Here is a 16610-nt window from a genome sequence, read left to right as displayed (position 1 = left end):
TAATTTTGGGGAGATTCAGGCAAATTTCAGTGAGATTCTAGTCATTTCAGCTGACTGGGTAGTGTTGCAAGTTGTCGGCTTGATAGCGCCAGGGTTTCAAGCTTGCATGGTGCGGGCAGTTGACGCCACCTTTACTCGGCAGTCCATCCACCAATTGTGGGTCGGCCGGTAAAATAAATGCCTGGGATTACACCTAGAGAAGGCAACAATAGTTGTCTGGATGATGCAGTGACATTATATCCCAAGATAGTGGTTAAATAACCCGTTACGGGCTCAGTGACATACTGTAAGCATCGCGGCTAAGCGCCTCATAACGCGTGGACCCACCTTTCTCTCCACCTTCACTCACCTTCGGGGCATGCGAAGGCAACGTTGACTGTGCCATCTGTGGCGACGGTGATGGTGCGGGTGTTGGCTGAGTTGGTCGCGTTCTTCCACTCTCCTGCTCCCTCAATTGACACCCACACCCGGTCATTTGTCACCCACACCACCACACCCACCAGCTCTGACCATCAATATCAAGAGAAAGTTACAGATGCTCACGTGCTGCATGGCTAGGGCAGAATAAATTTGGTTAGTTACAGTTGCTTTAGTGTTATGATTAATGTGGTGCTATTGTGAGACGCCTTCTCACGGTGCCACAGATACAAGTTGTCTTTGAAGATATCCAACTATACAAACGTTCCCCAACTCCCAGTCCTCCAATAGGAGGATTGTGAACTGTAAGAGAAGGGCAGCTTCAGTCTGCAGTCCTTTCGGTTCACATTTAAATGAGCCTGGGGACACAAGAACAACATGGTTAGGATAGTCTAGATGAGGTTAGGTTCAAAGTTTCCTTCATATTGCATGGTTTGGGTAAAGTTGGGTTATTTATATCGTGACATTAAAATGTTTTTTTCTCTACCCACGGACCACGCCAACATCCAGGAGAACATGGTCACTGGTGGCCGAGTAGAGAGATTTAGGAAGTAGCAGAGAGCTGATAAGGTGTGGATGTGAGAGTTGAAAAATCCCTGCCCGCAGCGGGACTGAAATCTGCGTTGGCCCGGCACTTGCAGTTAAAGCGCGTCACGTTACTCAGTGCTTCCCAGAGTTTTTTTTAGCCTACTCTTTGTTCTATGGCCACCTAATGGCCTGTCTCTCATGATCAAAGAAAATGACGGCCCGGATCCTTTGTGTGTGTGTGTGTGTGTGTGTGTGTGTGTGTGTGTGTGTGTGTGTGTGTGTGTGTGTGTGTGTGTTCCTACCTTACCTAATTGTGTGTGTGTGTGTGTGTGTCCGACTCTGGGTCGTTCCCTAAGGCCCAGCTGTTCTGCTTGTCACACACCTTCACATGGCACCAATTAGGCATTAATGTCCGTACTGAATACGTACTAGGGCTGTCTCATTCAGGACTGGTGTGATGATACTTATGGAGGTGTTGTTATGATGTCTCGGTGGGTCTTGTGGAGGATAAGTAAAGTCTATTTTAAATTGAGATCATCAGATTGTTTCCTGCTCCAGTCTGTGACCGAATTTACTTCCTTTCAAACAACAGGCCACTTATGGGATCATGTGTTGTGCAAAAGCAAATTTAACAATTCACTTAGGTATGCCTTCAGAGCTGCAAAAAACATATTTACTCCTGAATATATGTATTGATTTATATAATACTCAGATACAATCATGTTAAACCAGGGAAGACTATTCCGAGAAAAGGGAACATGTAAGGCAAAATCATCATCACCCTCACACCGAACCTGTGCACACGATCATAAAATGTCGCACAGGAGGGGATCGATGATGCCTTATTACTATAGTTTAAGTATATTCCAAGATTAATATTATCATCTGAATTTATAAATGATAATAAAGCCAGTTAATATATGTGACATGCAGGCGATGAATGGTATCCTCATGAGAGAAGGTCTACCCAAACATAAGGTTGAACAGAGTGTTTTGCAGTGATCACCATCATCTGTGGTGTCGATCGATGCATAATCTTTTTAAATCGAGTGTGCCTCATGCATGCATGCACAAAACCAATTGGCTGTCAGTCTTACCGGTGTATTAACTTTTTTTCTTTTTTCTTTTTTTTTCCCACAGAGTATCTGGTACCGGGAGCTGTGGTGATTCGATCGGTAACGTACTCGGCTCCCACTGGGTGTGCTGCGAAACAAAGGTTAGATTCCAAATCTTGGTAGTCATTTAGCCTAAAGGGGGTGACGGTAATATGCCGATATGTTCGCACACTGTCATTTCTGCTAGTAACATAAACAGACTGTAACACAAACACAGCAACATACAATACATCGATTTTCATATGCATTCCTCTTCTTACAAAGGTATCTTCCCCGTTTGCACTTCCCCAGTAAACTCAAGTACCACATAACCACCACTGAATATAGGTCAGTAAACCAGGTGGTGTAATTTACCACTAATTCGTGAACCACTGCGTTGAGAAAGTGTCTGAAAAAAGGGACAGTGGAAGCATAAATGTGACAGTAACATCAAAGGAAATTAGGCGAGTGATATGAAATAGGAAATAAAATCAACCAAGATAAGTGAGTAGTTAAGTCTGGGTTGATGTAAGTAAGGAATCAGCATCCGCAGTGTGGAAAGGACTGACACACTATCACGGAAAGCATAATAATCTTCATAGAGAACACGGCAGCTGCATGGGAACAGAATTATATGAAGAGTATGGTACCTGTGAATTCGATAGGGCACCCACTGGCCAATGGCTACATGTGGCCATTTCGAGAAAAAAAAAAAAAGTGGCTAACTCGATTTGTATGAGATAAATTTTATATTAGAGGTATACAATTATCTCCCTCCCCTCCAAAAAGTGTATGTATGTCAATGTATGAGCGTTTCTTTTCATCACGAGAAGCATCAGACTTCCTTGGACATGAAACAAAAGCTTATATTTTACAGTATCGCCATCTTACAGGTAGAGGCGAAGCTAAAGCTGCATTTTCTACTGGTCATTGAAAGCAAAGACTCAGTTAGTAGTGAAGTGGTTAGTGAAAGCTATGTTATATCCTCTATTTGCATAATCTTTCCTAAGCTTAAGAAAATAGCCATTAAGGAGCTAGAAAAAATATCCATCGTAATGAATTGGTTCTAGTGAAAGTAGATGCGCTTGTACCGTTTGTGTTTTGGAACAAGAAAATAACGGATAATACTGATGTGTTAATATCTTTTTTTTTTTTTTTTCTACTCATATCATCCTTTTTTTCTTCATCAGGAGTGCAGGAGGCCGGGGCAGGGTTATTCAGTCCACATATTTAAGGTAAGGGTGACCATTTTTTTTTTTTTACAGTAAACAAAATATTACTATTTTTATGTATCAGAATGTGGAAACAATGCATAGGACCATATTCTACGTGGCAAGGAGGCTTCGTGGCACCTTTTCCATAGAGAATTATTTTGTATATAACTCATAAACATTCATATGTTTGCTACTTATTTGGTTTTATTATCGCCATGGTTTGCTTTAGTCCGGTGTAAATTTGCAGAATAAATCGCAAAGGAAGAGGTGTTACTAAATTTTCAGTGCAGGTTAGAACGCATCCAAAGTCTCTTTCCGGAATCCCTCTGGCTTACGCGCAACAGATGGCGTACGTACCTTCATATACCACCATATAGGCGCAAACACTGTACCATCTATATTGAATGCATGCTATAGCTGTTTTATTGTAAGCTGTGTCTGGAGTTGTGATGGTGGCGGAGAATAGAGATGGTGGAGGTGGGGGATGGGGGTAGTGGTGTTGGGGGTGATAGTGGTTGTGGTGGGTGTGGTGGTGATGGCGGTGGTAGTGTAAAGTAATGGCGGTGTTAGTGGTGTTTTGACGATGGTGGAACGCTGGCGATGATAGGGTAGTGGTGGAATGATGGCAAACCAAAGTTAACACCGGTATAGCTAAATCTGGCACGGCACTCACCCTCTTCATTGTTAACGTTGAGAAGACACGGCGTATCCTCTTGTGTTTGTGTCCTGTGGTTGATCTTAACGAGACAGGGACCGTCCTTCAGATTGAGCTGAGAGATAGTAGAGCTGAAGACTTTAGAATTAGGATCCTCGTTACCTTGAATAAACACGGGGGCCAGAGTGAGCAAAACTTTGTCGTCGGGCAGGTCCCACTGGCGCGGCTCATCTCTATATACCGTGTACAGGTGACATGCTGTGGACAGAAAACAGTTTATGTGCGTATGTATATAGGTAAGTAGATAGGTAGGGAGCTAATTTATGTATGTATGTTTGTATCTAGACATGTAGGTAAATTATGTACCTGTGTGTCTGTCTGTATATATGTAGGCAGGTAGGTAAGTTATGTCCAGTACGTATATAAATATAGGTAGGTAGGCAGGGAAGATGTATGAATGTATGTATGTAGGTAGGTTGGTAGGTAAGTTATGTATGTATGTATGTATGTAGGTAGGTAGGTAGGTACGTAGGTAGGTAAGGTATGTATGCATGCACTGTAACAGCCGTCTTGCAAGTGTGTGACAATGAGGGGCGACTGTACTATACACGTTCAAGCTGTGTTTTACGAGTCCTGAAAGGCAGTGATGCATAAAGCCTGAGACAGGCCTTGGCACCTTAATACGGAACACATACAGTAATCTAGGGTGAGAGTGTCAGACATATTTTAAGATCTAAAGAGTTTGATTTGCGGAAATCGTAAGGACACCGTAGAATCTTATAGTGCCTTTTTTTTTTTTTTTTCTTTCGGCGAAAAAAATAAATGGCTGAGCGGGAAGTTACCATTATTTTAGTTTCATTTATCTATGTATTTATTTACTTGCTACAAGGAAAACGAAGGGGGAAACAAGAAATTTTCCATATAATCTTCCTGTAAATCAAAGTTACGTGAGAGAACTGATTATAAATTTATTTGTGAATCACGTCAGAGACATGCATGCCGCTCCCAGCGTGACATTGGTTAGCAGCCGGGTTGCCTGCCAGGGGACCCTGCTGGGTAGCAGAGCTGCCCACCAGGGGACACCCCTGGCTAAAAGCCACACAACCCTGACTGGGTCAAAAAAGGGCCCGGTCCTCTCTATAGGAGATGGGGGGGGGGGGGGGCGGAGTTAGAGATTGGAATTAGGGATGAATGAATATGTTATAGTTTGTCCACTTCAATCGGACCTAAAATTACTTACAGCTATGAGGCTGTGGAACCTTATTCTCGTTGGCATAGGAGACTTCATCGCAGCTCTTCCTATGCGATTTATTTTGCACGTTACACCTAAATACTGTCTCATATGATATCGATATAAATTTGTTAGTGACTTTGCATCAGTACATACAAGAGAAGGTTAAGATGCAAAGTAAATCGCTGAGGAAGAGGCGTAAAGAAATCTTCAAAAAGAACGAAAATACGAGTTTTGATTTCACGGTCTTGTTAATCTCAGCTCGATCGACGTATTTCCTGTTTCATTCTTGCTATTTTCGGACGATTTTCTTCATCTTCGGAGAACTTTTTTATGTTGATGCAGGTAATGAAGGCCACATCTAACCCCTCAGTTTCGAATAGTCTCCTCCAAGCTGAACAAACTCGTCTGGAGGCAGCAAGAATGAACAAAACTACGTCATCGGATTGAAGAGGCCGGTTGTCCAAATGAAATTATTCTGCCCACATCCACAATGAAAAACAATGAGATGTATTATAAGTGACTTTGGAGATTTCGTAACATCATCCTTAGCGATTGCTTGTGAAAATTACAGCTCACAGTACTCGTATCTCCTTGTATGTTACTGAGGCAGATTATGAGAGTATTAAAGATATATAACATAAAATATAATAGCAGGGAATAATATGCATAGTAAATCGCTAAGGAACACATGGTACGAAATCACTGCTGGATTTACTTGTACTGACGTTTAGGTTTGTCGGCGAGGACAGGACAAGAGCCGGTCCAGAGCAACAACAACAGCAACACAAATGCCATCTTTACTACCACTTCACGTCTTCCTGTCTTTTCCTTCTCTCTTCCTGGTTGCTTTCTTCTTTGCTGCCGCTTTTTCGTCTCTTCTATCTATCTGCTGTCTTTCTCTTCCTCCTCTCTTCCTTTATCTCCTGCTTCTTCTTTCCCTCGTCTCTCTTTGTCTTCCCTCCGTCTCCCTTTCTTCTCTGCTTCCTCCTCGCTTTTGTCAATGATGTCCCTCTGCCATCTCTTTTCCTCCTCTCTCCCGTCTCTTACTCCTGTCTTCTGACACTCTTCCCACTCTCTTTCGTCTCCTTCTCTTTCACGTCTATCCTGCTCCTCCCGCCTTTCTCCTTATCTCCCTCCCGTTTGTCTTCTTCCTTTCTCCTTTCTCCTCCTCCTCCTCTCCCGTCGCTTCCTCTTCTCTCCCGTCTCTTCCTCCTCTCTCCCGTCTCTTCCTACTCTCGTCCGTCTCTTCCTCCTCTCTACCTTCTCTTTCTCCTCTCTCCCGTCTCTTCCTCCTCTCGTCCGTCGTTTCCTCCTTTACTATGCCTCTTTTCCACCTGTCTCGCCTCCTCTCTTCTTATTTCTGGAGATTTCGCGTGATGGACATGGAGATGTGCTTCTCTTTCGGTCTGTAAAAATAAAGTCGTATTATAGGTGGCATTGGAGACTTCGTAGCACCTTTTCCTCGGCGACTTATGTTGCTTATTACACCTTATCCTCTCATACGTTCCTGAGACCAGCGATGTCGGTACTACTATTACTGCTACTACTACTTATAATAATGATACTAATAATAATGATAATTATGATGATAAATAAATAAATGAATAAATAAATGAGAATATCGGTGTAAAATATGCATAACAATTTGCACTGAAAAATGTGTTACGAACCTCTAGTGCTACCTACTGCAGAATTCAGTATAGATTAGATGCACAATATCTGACCACTTTCACGTGGCCTAAAATTACCATCTTTCCATCTTAAATACTCTACTATAAGGAGATTAGTAGTAGTAGTAGTAGTGGTAGTAGTAGTAGTAGTAATTTTAGTAACTGAGTTGTAGTAGTAGTAGTAATAGTAGTAGTAATATGAACGTTGGTTTTAACTTTCACATTACAACTCCAAATGGTGAACTGTAAAACGAAGATTGGTGTTGATCTTCATGCTATAATTCCCAAATAGGTGGAAGTGACTATAAAAAGTAGCAGTAATAGTAGTAGCAGTAGTAATAGTAGTAGTAGAACAGTAGTGGTAGTAGTAGTTGTTATTGTTGTTGTAGAATAGTTGTGGTAGTAGTAGTAGTAGTAAAGTTGTAGTAGTAGGGACAGGGAGGGGACTGAGGGACGATTGTATAACCAGGCAGCTCCACCGCCTGATCATATCGATGCCAGCACGTGTAGGCGTCGCTCTCCACCACCTACAGTAAGATTAACACTAGAACTTGGCCTAAAATTACTTCCTCTCCATTTTGAACGCTGAGGTGTAACAAGAAATTGGAATGACGCTCTACTCTTTTCACTTTAAATTGGCCTACGAACCTGAGAGTGTTAATACTGGAACCCTTTAATGGTCGGGACAACTCAAGAACGCCAGAGGGTTTTAATTCCGCTGAGAGTGAGTCATAGGAGCCTGAGAATTAAGTATAAGTTTTTCCTGTTAATATGTTTCCTTATTTGAGTGCGTGTATCTCCAGTTTTCTTTAATTATTTTTTATATTTATTTCAGTATATACATGGATAGATAGATAGAGAGAGAGAGAGAGATAGACTGGCCAAAAAATTCATATCGTTTTAAGATCTCAAGATGTGCATTAATAACATACAAAAGGAACTGACGTGTACTGTGAGGAATAAATCGCCCATGGAGAAGTGCAGCGAAGTCATCTACTCGGGTGTATTTACGACTGATTCTCTGGCGTAAGTTGAAATTATTTTTGAAGGAGGAACAAGGCTCGTATTCTTGTCGGTTAAGGAAGCCCCCTAACACCTCTTCCTTAGCGCCTTATTTTTGGATATGGTAGGTTAATATCCTTTATATATGTTATTTGTGCTTTGTATGGCGATATTGGAAGGACTTACGTAACACAGATGAGGACAACCAGTTTGGTCTAAGAGCCCCACCCTCTCAGCCACCATCCAAAGTTAGTGTGAAAGCAATAAATATGATCATACTTTCTCCCACAGGTCACCATTTTACCTTTAGGAAGAACTGACCATAGCCAAGTAGAAGCGACTGTCAGAAGAAAAAAGTGAATCTATTAAAAAACAAAACAAAAAACGGATGGGATGGCTGGCGCGTAATGGTGTATTTTTAGAGCCTGGTGAAAACGGAACCTAACCTAGTAGAACCTAACAGAGCCTAACCACTTACTTGTATTACGGTGTGTGAACTATGGTGTACACTAATCTGATAAATCCATTGCAGCCAACGCCCAGGGCAGGAGTGGCAGAGGAAGAGAGAGGAAATGCGTTTGTGGGGGAGAAGGGAGAGAGAGGAAATGTGTTGGGGAGAGTGGGGGGGGGGAGGGATAGGGAGTGTTATTTTGTGTACTCCTTTTGTAGCGATGTAGTTAATTTGAATATGTTCTTACGATCAGGAATAACTCATTGTAATAACTGAGTCTACATATTTCCGTAATGACTGATAATTACTGACAAAAATTCACACCAATTAAGCTACAATAAATATGTGAAAAAGCCTAATGCGCCATTCACTTTATCGTCCCGTACAGTCAGAATAAAAGTTTGCTTACTAGTCCACTACGTCTACTTCACACCTTAGGCATTTTCATTACCGTTTTTTCCAATCGTATCATAACAAAGGGAATATTCTACAGGCAGAGAAGGACTGTAAATTTCTTTCTCAGGAATAGTAGCCAGCAAAGGAAAGTGAGCAGTAGGAGGGATAATATTAGGCGAATTCTTGTCCCCGACTGTTTAACATGGCGTAACCCTGTCCATCCGGTAACTTATTTATTTATTTATTTATTTTTTTTTTAGCAAGTCCCATAAGATATTGTTGCAATTAGAGGAAACTTTTTGAAATAGAGGGGTTACAAAATATACTTTCTGCTACTAAGAAGGGCTAGCGTAATCAAAATGCAAATCGTCTGGAGACATCAGCGATAAAATGCGAAAGAGCGTCGTGATAGTGAAGGGGTGATATACTAGCCATAAAGAATGATACGTTTTCCTGGCGGTCGCGGATGTCCTGTGATAGCGAGTGCTCCTACTCTTGCCACCCTAGCCCTCTCATGGTCGGGACAAGTCTGGTGGTTTATTCCAGTTATTGCCAGACGATTTTTTTTTTTATTCAGCTGACAGTGCGTGCGTGTGTGTGTGTGTGTGTGTGTGTGTGTGTGTGTGACTAAGATTATTAATGCTGTCGCCATTAATAAGTCACCATTAGCTTCTTTGGGATTCTCAAGAGTCTAATGCTTCATTCCAACTAATGCCAGGCGATTTTATTCAGCTGAGAGTGAGTCATAGGAGCCTGAGAGTGTTAATATTGCCACCACTTGCCATCTATTCCCGGGTAAACACTAGTACCCTTTTTATTCAGTCGAGTGTAAGAGGAAACTGCAGTGAGTGCTAAATGACCACTTGAGGGTTTTGGAACTACAAAGAAGTGAAAATTATGGGCATAGATTAAACTTGAGAGATTTGGAGCTACAAGAAAGTAAAAATTATGGACACTGATAAAACTTGTGAGGTTTGGAGTTACAAGGAAGTAAAAATTATGGACACTGATTACACCTGCGAGTTTTGGGGCTAGAAGGAAGTAAAAATTATGGACATTGATTATTTTTATATTAATAGCACAAATCACGTCTGAAAGAAATATCGTGTGAGAATAACTCTTACATTATACCAAGACCTTGCTGAACAATTTTATGCTTCCATTTTCCCTTAAATAAGGAAAGTACGATATAAAAGACCGTCCATTATTTCACAGCGTTTGAGATTGTTTATTATTTTCCTCATTTACAACTAAATCGAAACCTAACATTGCTCAGAATGTATGTGATGTTACGTTATGGGTATTTTCACACGGTGTTTTTCTGTTCTAAACGTGATTTTTGTTAACAGTGAGAAAAATATCGATGTAGTTATTTTCAGCATCCTCGTAGCCCCGATTCTCACGTCTGTCTGTCTGTCAGTCAGTCTATCCTTCTATAGCCAGACGCTTTAATCCCGGAATGGGAGGCCACAAACAAATCGCCGCCATAACACCCTGTTCTCTGCCATAAGGCTTCCCTGTCTCCAACTTACACGCCCCGCTGGCATATACCCCTCTACCCCATCCCTCCATCTCACCGTCGGTCTCCCCCTCCACCTCACTGTCTTCCACTCAGCTAATCAGTCTCTCATTATCCATCCTCTCCACATGGCCAGACCACAGTTTTTAGTAACCATTGAAAAGCGATGTCCAGGCTTATGTGTGGCCAAACCCCATTATTGCATTAGATTAGTATATTTTCCTTCACTGCATTATCTTCTGTGCTTTTCCTGGTATGTTAGTCATTTCGGAAACAGCCTAAACGATTGGTAAAACTGTACGAAAGGCTAAAACTCGCTTCCGTTTCCGATGACGTAGTGAGAGAGAGAGAGAGAGAGAGAGAGAGAGAGAGAGAGAGAGAGAGAGAGAGAGAGATTTTCCCATCTTCATCAGCTTTAATTCTGTCACCATTAACCCTCTCCTGGTGAGGACAAATCTAGCATTCTATTCAAGTTAACTCCAGACGATTTTATTCAGCTGATAGTGACTCGTAGGGACCCGAGGGAATTAACCCTTTCACTACAAGAAGTCCGATACAGGTAAATAAAATCGTCTGGTGGCAGCAAGAATGAAATATAAAGCAAGGAACCGTACTGAAGGGGTTGGTGAGAAATAAAGAAGGAGGAGGAGGAGAAGAAGAGATGGAGGAGGAGAAGGAGGAAGAGAAGACGAAGAAGAAAAAAAAGAAGAAAGAAGGAGGATGAGGAGAAGAAAAATAAGGAGGTGGAGGAAGAGGAGGAAGAGACGACTAGGAAGAAGAAAATGAAGAAAGAAGGAGGAGGAGAAGATGGAGGAGGAGGAGGAGGAGGAGGAGGAGGAGGAGGAGGAGAAGGAGGTGGAGGAGGAAGAGAAGACGAAGAAGAAGAAGAAGGGAGGAGGAGGAGGAGGAAGAAGAGGAGAAGAAGAAAAGAAGTAGAAGAAGAAGAGAAAGGAGAAAGGTAGAGGAGGAGGAGAAAGAGGAGAAGACGAAGAAGAAAGGATGAGGAGGAGGAGAAAGATAAGACATAGAAGTAGAAGAGAAAGAAGAAGAGAAGAGGAGAAGGAGGAGGAGAAGAAGAAGTAGAAGAAGAAAAAGAAGAAGAGAAGAGGGGGAGGAGAAGAAGAAGGCTTGTGTGAATGCCTGTCTAATGCACAAGGATTTTTAAGGCAGGGAATAAATTGAAGTAGCGGTCTGTAGTGGTGATGGGGGAGGGAAGGTGAGAGGAGGTGGAGGGAGAGGTTACGTGAGGTCATTCTGCTGCCCCTCTCTCTCTCTCTCTCTCTTTCTCAAAGGCTATAACAACAAGTTTCTTTAGTAACGCGTTCCATATCTAATTTCACTGTTTTCTCCCCAAAGATTTTATAAAGTGAACGTAATAGTGTGTGTGTGTGTGTGTGTGTGTGACAGACCCACATGAGTAAGAGATCACACACACACACACACACACACACACTCCATTAACGTACACACGCGGGCGCTGACAAGAAGTCTACGCGTGGTGGCACTGTGTACCGTGGATGCAGCTGGTGCGGTGTCCATCTGAGAGCCAAGCCTCTTCATATTTCCTTGTACCCCGCCGTGGGAAGGACCTTGATCCAAACCTGGGTAGGCGCTCTCCAGAACAAAGGGGTGTCGGATCCCTACACGGTGTATGTACTGTAATGTAACTGTAGGATAGCCCCACAGAAGCAGCTACTTGCCTGTGGACGACGGGTTTGCTCAGCCAGACAAACAAGGCCCAAGCAACAACAACAGCAACGATTCTCTCTCTCTCTCTCTCTCTCTCTCTCTCTCTCTCTCTCTCTCTCTCTCTCTCTCTCTCTTTGCCACGCACACAAACAAGGTCAAACAGATAAGCAGTAGTCTCCCTCTTAAATCCATATCTAATATATGCAGCTGATAAGGCTAGATAATGCAAATTGGTTTTATCACTTAATATCCTTTTGTTGACATTGACATAGATACATATTTACAAACCTCCTCGAACTTAAAACTCTACTGTATATAAGCTTGGTTGTTAATGCCTTTCTCTTCATTCATATAGCTAACATACTATTCTTATCAATTATACTCTGTTCACTTTAACTTGGCATAAAACTGCAGTCCCTCTTTTTTTCAACGCTGAGCTATTGTAAGGCATTAACACTAGATTATGATGCTAGTCAGGAAGAAGTGCTATGGAAAGGATATAGAGCCACAGTACCGTATTGTCTTATTTTGCCATTAAGCAACTGAAAATAATCTGCAAAAGGACGAAAATCTTCATCCAATTAAGTGAATGACGTGTAGGTGGAGATGTTCGTCCTTTTACCGTTAATTTCAATGGCAGAACAGGATAATGCTACGGTTCGACATCCTTTCCCTGGGACTTTTTAACTAGCACCATACTGAAATGTCAATGAAACTTGCCCCAGACATTAAATATTACTGTAGATTTTTGGAGTAACAGACAAATAAGTAGCTCTCTAGGTACTGTCCACTTCATACATCGCTGGAAGCTACACTCAGTAATGTAATCTTGTCGGAGATTTACAGGCTGTCCCACCTCATAATATTCATGCTCACTTTGAGGATTTGGTTAATTTCTTTAAGATCATCAACAAAGTGCCTTATGTTATCAAAGAATGCATCATACATGATTAAAACTTTCTCTTTAGTTGGATCGCAGGCCCCAAAACAAGAACATCATATTCTACAAGTAGATAGGTCTGACAGTAGTTCAGAGAATGACTCAGAATCAGATAGTGAATCTCAGAATGCGCAGAACTCTTCAAGTGCTTTATGGAGTTTTCTTCCTGAACTTGACCCCTGCTTTTCACAAATCATACATGATTAAAACTTTCTCTTTAGTTGGATCGCAGGCCCCAAAACAAGAACATCATATTCTACAAGTAGATAGGTCTGACAGTAGTTCAGAGAATGACTCAGAATCAGATAGTGAATCTCAGAATGCGCAGAACTCTTCAAGTGCTTTATGGAGTTTTCTTCCTGAACTTGACCCCTGCTTTTCACAAATTCTGCATTTTGTAAAAGATGGAATGGGGGAAGCTGGATCGCTGCGTAAGTTTGTATCAAAGGTGTCTGCCCTGGTAGCAAATGTTAGAAAATCTACTCATGCAAAAGATTTGCTAGAGGGAGAGGCCAGACTTCAGACAACAACACCAACACGATGGAATTCAGAAGTTGATATGATTAAAGCCATACTGAAGATTCCTGAAATAAAAGTTAGCCAAACTAGAGGCTACCATATTTAAGCCTCCTTATCACGATCAGTCTGTGTGTACTGAACTGGTTGCAATCTTGGCACCTTTTGCCGAAGCAACAAACCTCATACAAGGTCAGAACATTGTCACATCTAGCTATGTCATACCGGCAGAAATCTGAGTTCAGTAACATCAGTCAAGGTACAACAGTAATTTTGTACTGAAACTTGAACGGTCAGTCCAAACTCGACTGACTCTGTACGAACAGCATTCTTTCTTCTGTTTAGTTGCTGCCTTAGATTTTTAAGGTTCAAAGTTAATTGGCGCATTATTAATCAAGGCACATATGTGACTTTACACGCATGCAAAAGAGGCAAGAAACTGAAAAGCTGCAACAAATTACGTGTCTGTCACAGTAAATTCACACACACACACACACGAAAAAAAAGAAAGAAAAAAAAAAAAGATGCACTCTTCCCGAGTCCCAAGTGAAAAACAAAACAAAACTAATAATTAACTGCATGGCTTTAAGGCCACACCTAGTTAACCAGTTCTGCTCACTTCATCACCTGTGGAAGCTGAACTGAAAAACTACTTAGACAGCCCCTGCATCTCGGAAGGCAGCAACTTACTGCAGTTCTGGAAAACTCATGAGACTGATTACCCATATGCACTATTTAAATGTTCCAACCTCCTCTGCTCCAGTGGAGCGCACATTTAGTGCTGAAGGGAAGATATGCAGGGGTGAACGATGTAGACTCAGTGATAAAACATCTGAGATGTTCATGTTCATTAAGAATAATGGACATTTGTCGGCAACACAATAGAATCAGTATACTGTGTGGGTGAAGAAGTAATTGCATTATAAAATTGTTATACAGAAAAAAATATTAATTTATTTTTCTCAAGACAGTTTTTCAGCTAATACTGTATAACAGTAACTTGTAGTATTCAAACATTACTTATATATATATATATATATATATATATATATATATATATATATATATATATATATATATACTGTTGCCTTCATCAGTTCTTCTTGCCCACATTACCATTAAATTTGAAATACCTTCACAATATCACCATTTTGCCTCGCATAAAAGTGGCATTATTAAAAAATATCTTTAAAACCCTGAAGAACAAAATTGAGCCCCACAAAATGGTGTGGTGTGGTGAGGTGAAGTGTGGTGGGGTAGGTCGTGCGTTATGAGATGATAATGTGTATGGTGTGATGTTATGCCCAGTGGAGTTGTGTATGATATGTGATGTGGTGTGGTATGGTGGTGTGGTGTGATGCGAAGTGAAGCGGTGCGTTGTGAAGCTTGATGTGGAGACACGCTGTGTTTAACACTCCCTCCTAAGCGGTTTATTTTGCATATACCCCTTAATATTATCTAGTATGGTACTGATGCAAACTTAAAGTACAAAGTCATAAACAACAATGTAAAGAACATTTATATGTAATATGCAAAAATGAATCGTTAAGGAAGAAATGCTACGAAGCCTCCCACGCAGGGTTGGTGATTTTTTTTATTAAAAAATAAAAAATCAATGTTCTTCTTAACTTATTCGATTTATTTTATTTGTTTTATTTATCTGATTTTTCTGTTTCTCATACAGCTAATATTTCAAAATCAGTATACTGAATACTGTTAACTTCATGTCTTATCTATCCACTGATGGTTCAGGCTGAAAACCACTGCCCAGAATCCAGATACATACCTGTTCAAGTCTTGTCTGTACACTACTGGTTAAGGCTGAGCTGCCAGTGGTAATCAAGAGAGCATATTCCAAAGCTGATTATATTACCACACAGAAAAATCTTGAGCTGATATTATAATGATATGGCCTTACGTGACCAAGCATAGCCTACCTAGTCTTAAGGCTTTGGTTTTTGATTTATGGCTCATTATTTCAGATGAACAAATTATTTCAATACTTAGTTACACAAATGTAAAAATATTTTTTCTGTCATACAATGTTGCAGTTTCTAATGGCACCATTCTCCAAAATCTGCTAACTTAATGCTTTAATATCTGAATAAATGAATGCCAACACAAAGTTGTACACAAGTTTTATAAACTTTCAGATTTTATTTTTGTTAACTTTTAGATAGAAAACAAAAAATCATGATTTTTTCAGCAAAGAAATGATTTAATCACATAATTAAATCAGTTTGATTTAATCAGTGCCAACCCTGCTCCCACGCAACGAAAATATGGTCCAGAGAGAGAGAGAGAGAGAGAGAGAGAGAGAGAGAGAGCAGCAGCAGTTTTGCCTTGGGGTTCATCTTGTTTTGTTTATCTTTTGGCGGAAGTAAAATAGGCCAGGACGTATACATAATAAATGTTGCTACAATGATGGAGATATATTTCTGCAATCAAGTTATTATTATTAGTATGTGTGTAACAATGGTGTGGTGTGGTCAGGGTGGAGTGTAAGGTGTGGTGGTCAGAGTGGTGTGTGTGATGTGGTGTGGTCAGGGTGGGGTGTGTGGTGTGGTCAGGGTGGGGTGTGTGGTGTGGTCAGGGTGGGGTGCATGGTGTGGTGTGGTTAGGATGGGGTGTGTGATGTGGTGTGGTCGGGGTAGGGTGCGTGGTGTGGTGTGGTCGGGGTGGGGTGTGTGGTGCGGTGTGTTGTGGTGTGCAGGGATGGAAGGACCCGGGTCATAAAACACTAATACCAATACACCAGTCCTGTATGAGACAGCCCTAGCATGTATTCAGTATGGACGGTGGGTGTTAGCGCCGAAGTGATGACATGTAGAGATGTGCGGTACGTAGGAGGACTACTGGGCCTTGAAAGCAGGCTGTGAAGCCTATGCTCAGAGTCGGACACAAAAAAAAAAATGTATATCACACTACACCACACCACATCATTTCCAGAGAAGGCCGCGCGTGTGTGTGTGTGTGTGTGTGTGTGTGTGTGAGCGTATATATATATATATATATATATATATATATATATAGAGAGAGAGAGAGAGAGAGAGAGAGAGAGAGAGAGAGAGAGAGATCGCTAGATGCTCAATACCACACCACACTACACCATCCACGGTTTGCTACACCTGCGTATGTGTACGTTTGTTTATTTATTTATTATTTTTTTCTTCCTCACTAGATGTTTGGTCTTTGACCAAGAGGTTTGTTTGATTAGATACGGTATCTGATTATCTCGTCATCCATCATACAGCCATCAATCACTTCAAAAACTAGAATTAATAT

Source organism: Coenobita brevimanus, chromosome 84 (assembly GCF_032717465.1).
Source record: "Coenobita brevimanus isolate Jiangsu-jjx chromosome 84, ASM3271746v2, whole genome shotgun sequence".
Lineage (NCBI taxonomy): Eukaryota > Metazoa > Arthropoda > Malacostraca > Decapoda > Coenobitidae > Coenobita > Coenobita brevimanus.
The sequence above is the reverse complement of the archived record's forward strand: the minus strand, read 5'-3'. Positions refer to the sequence as shown.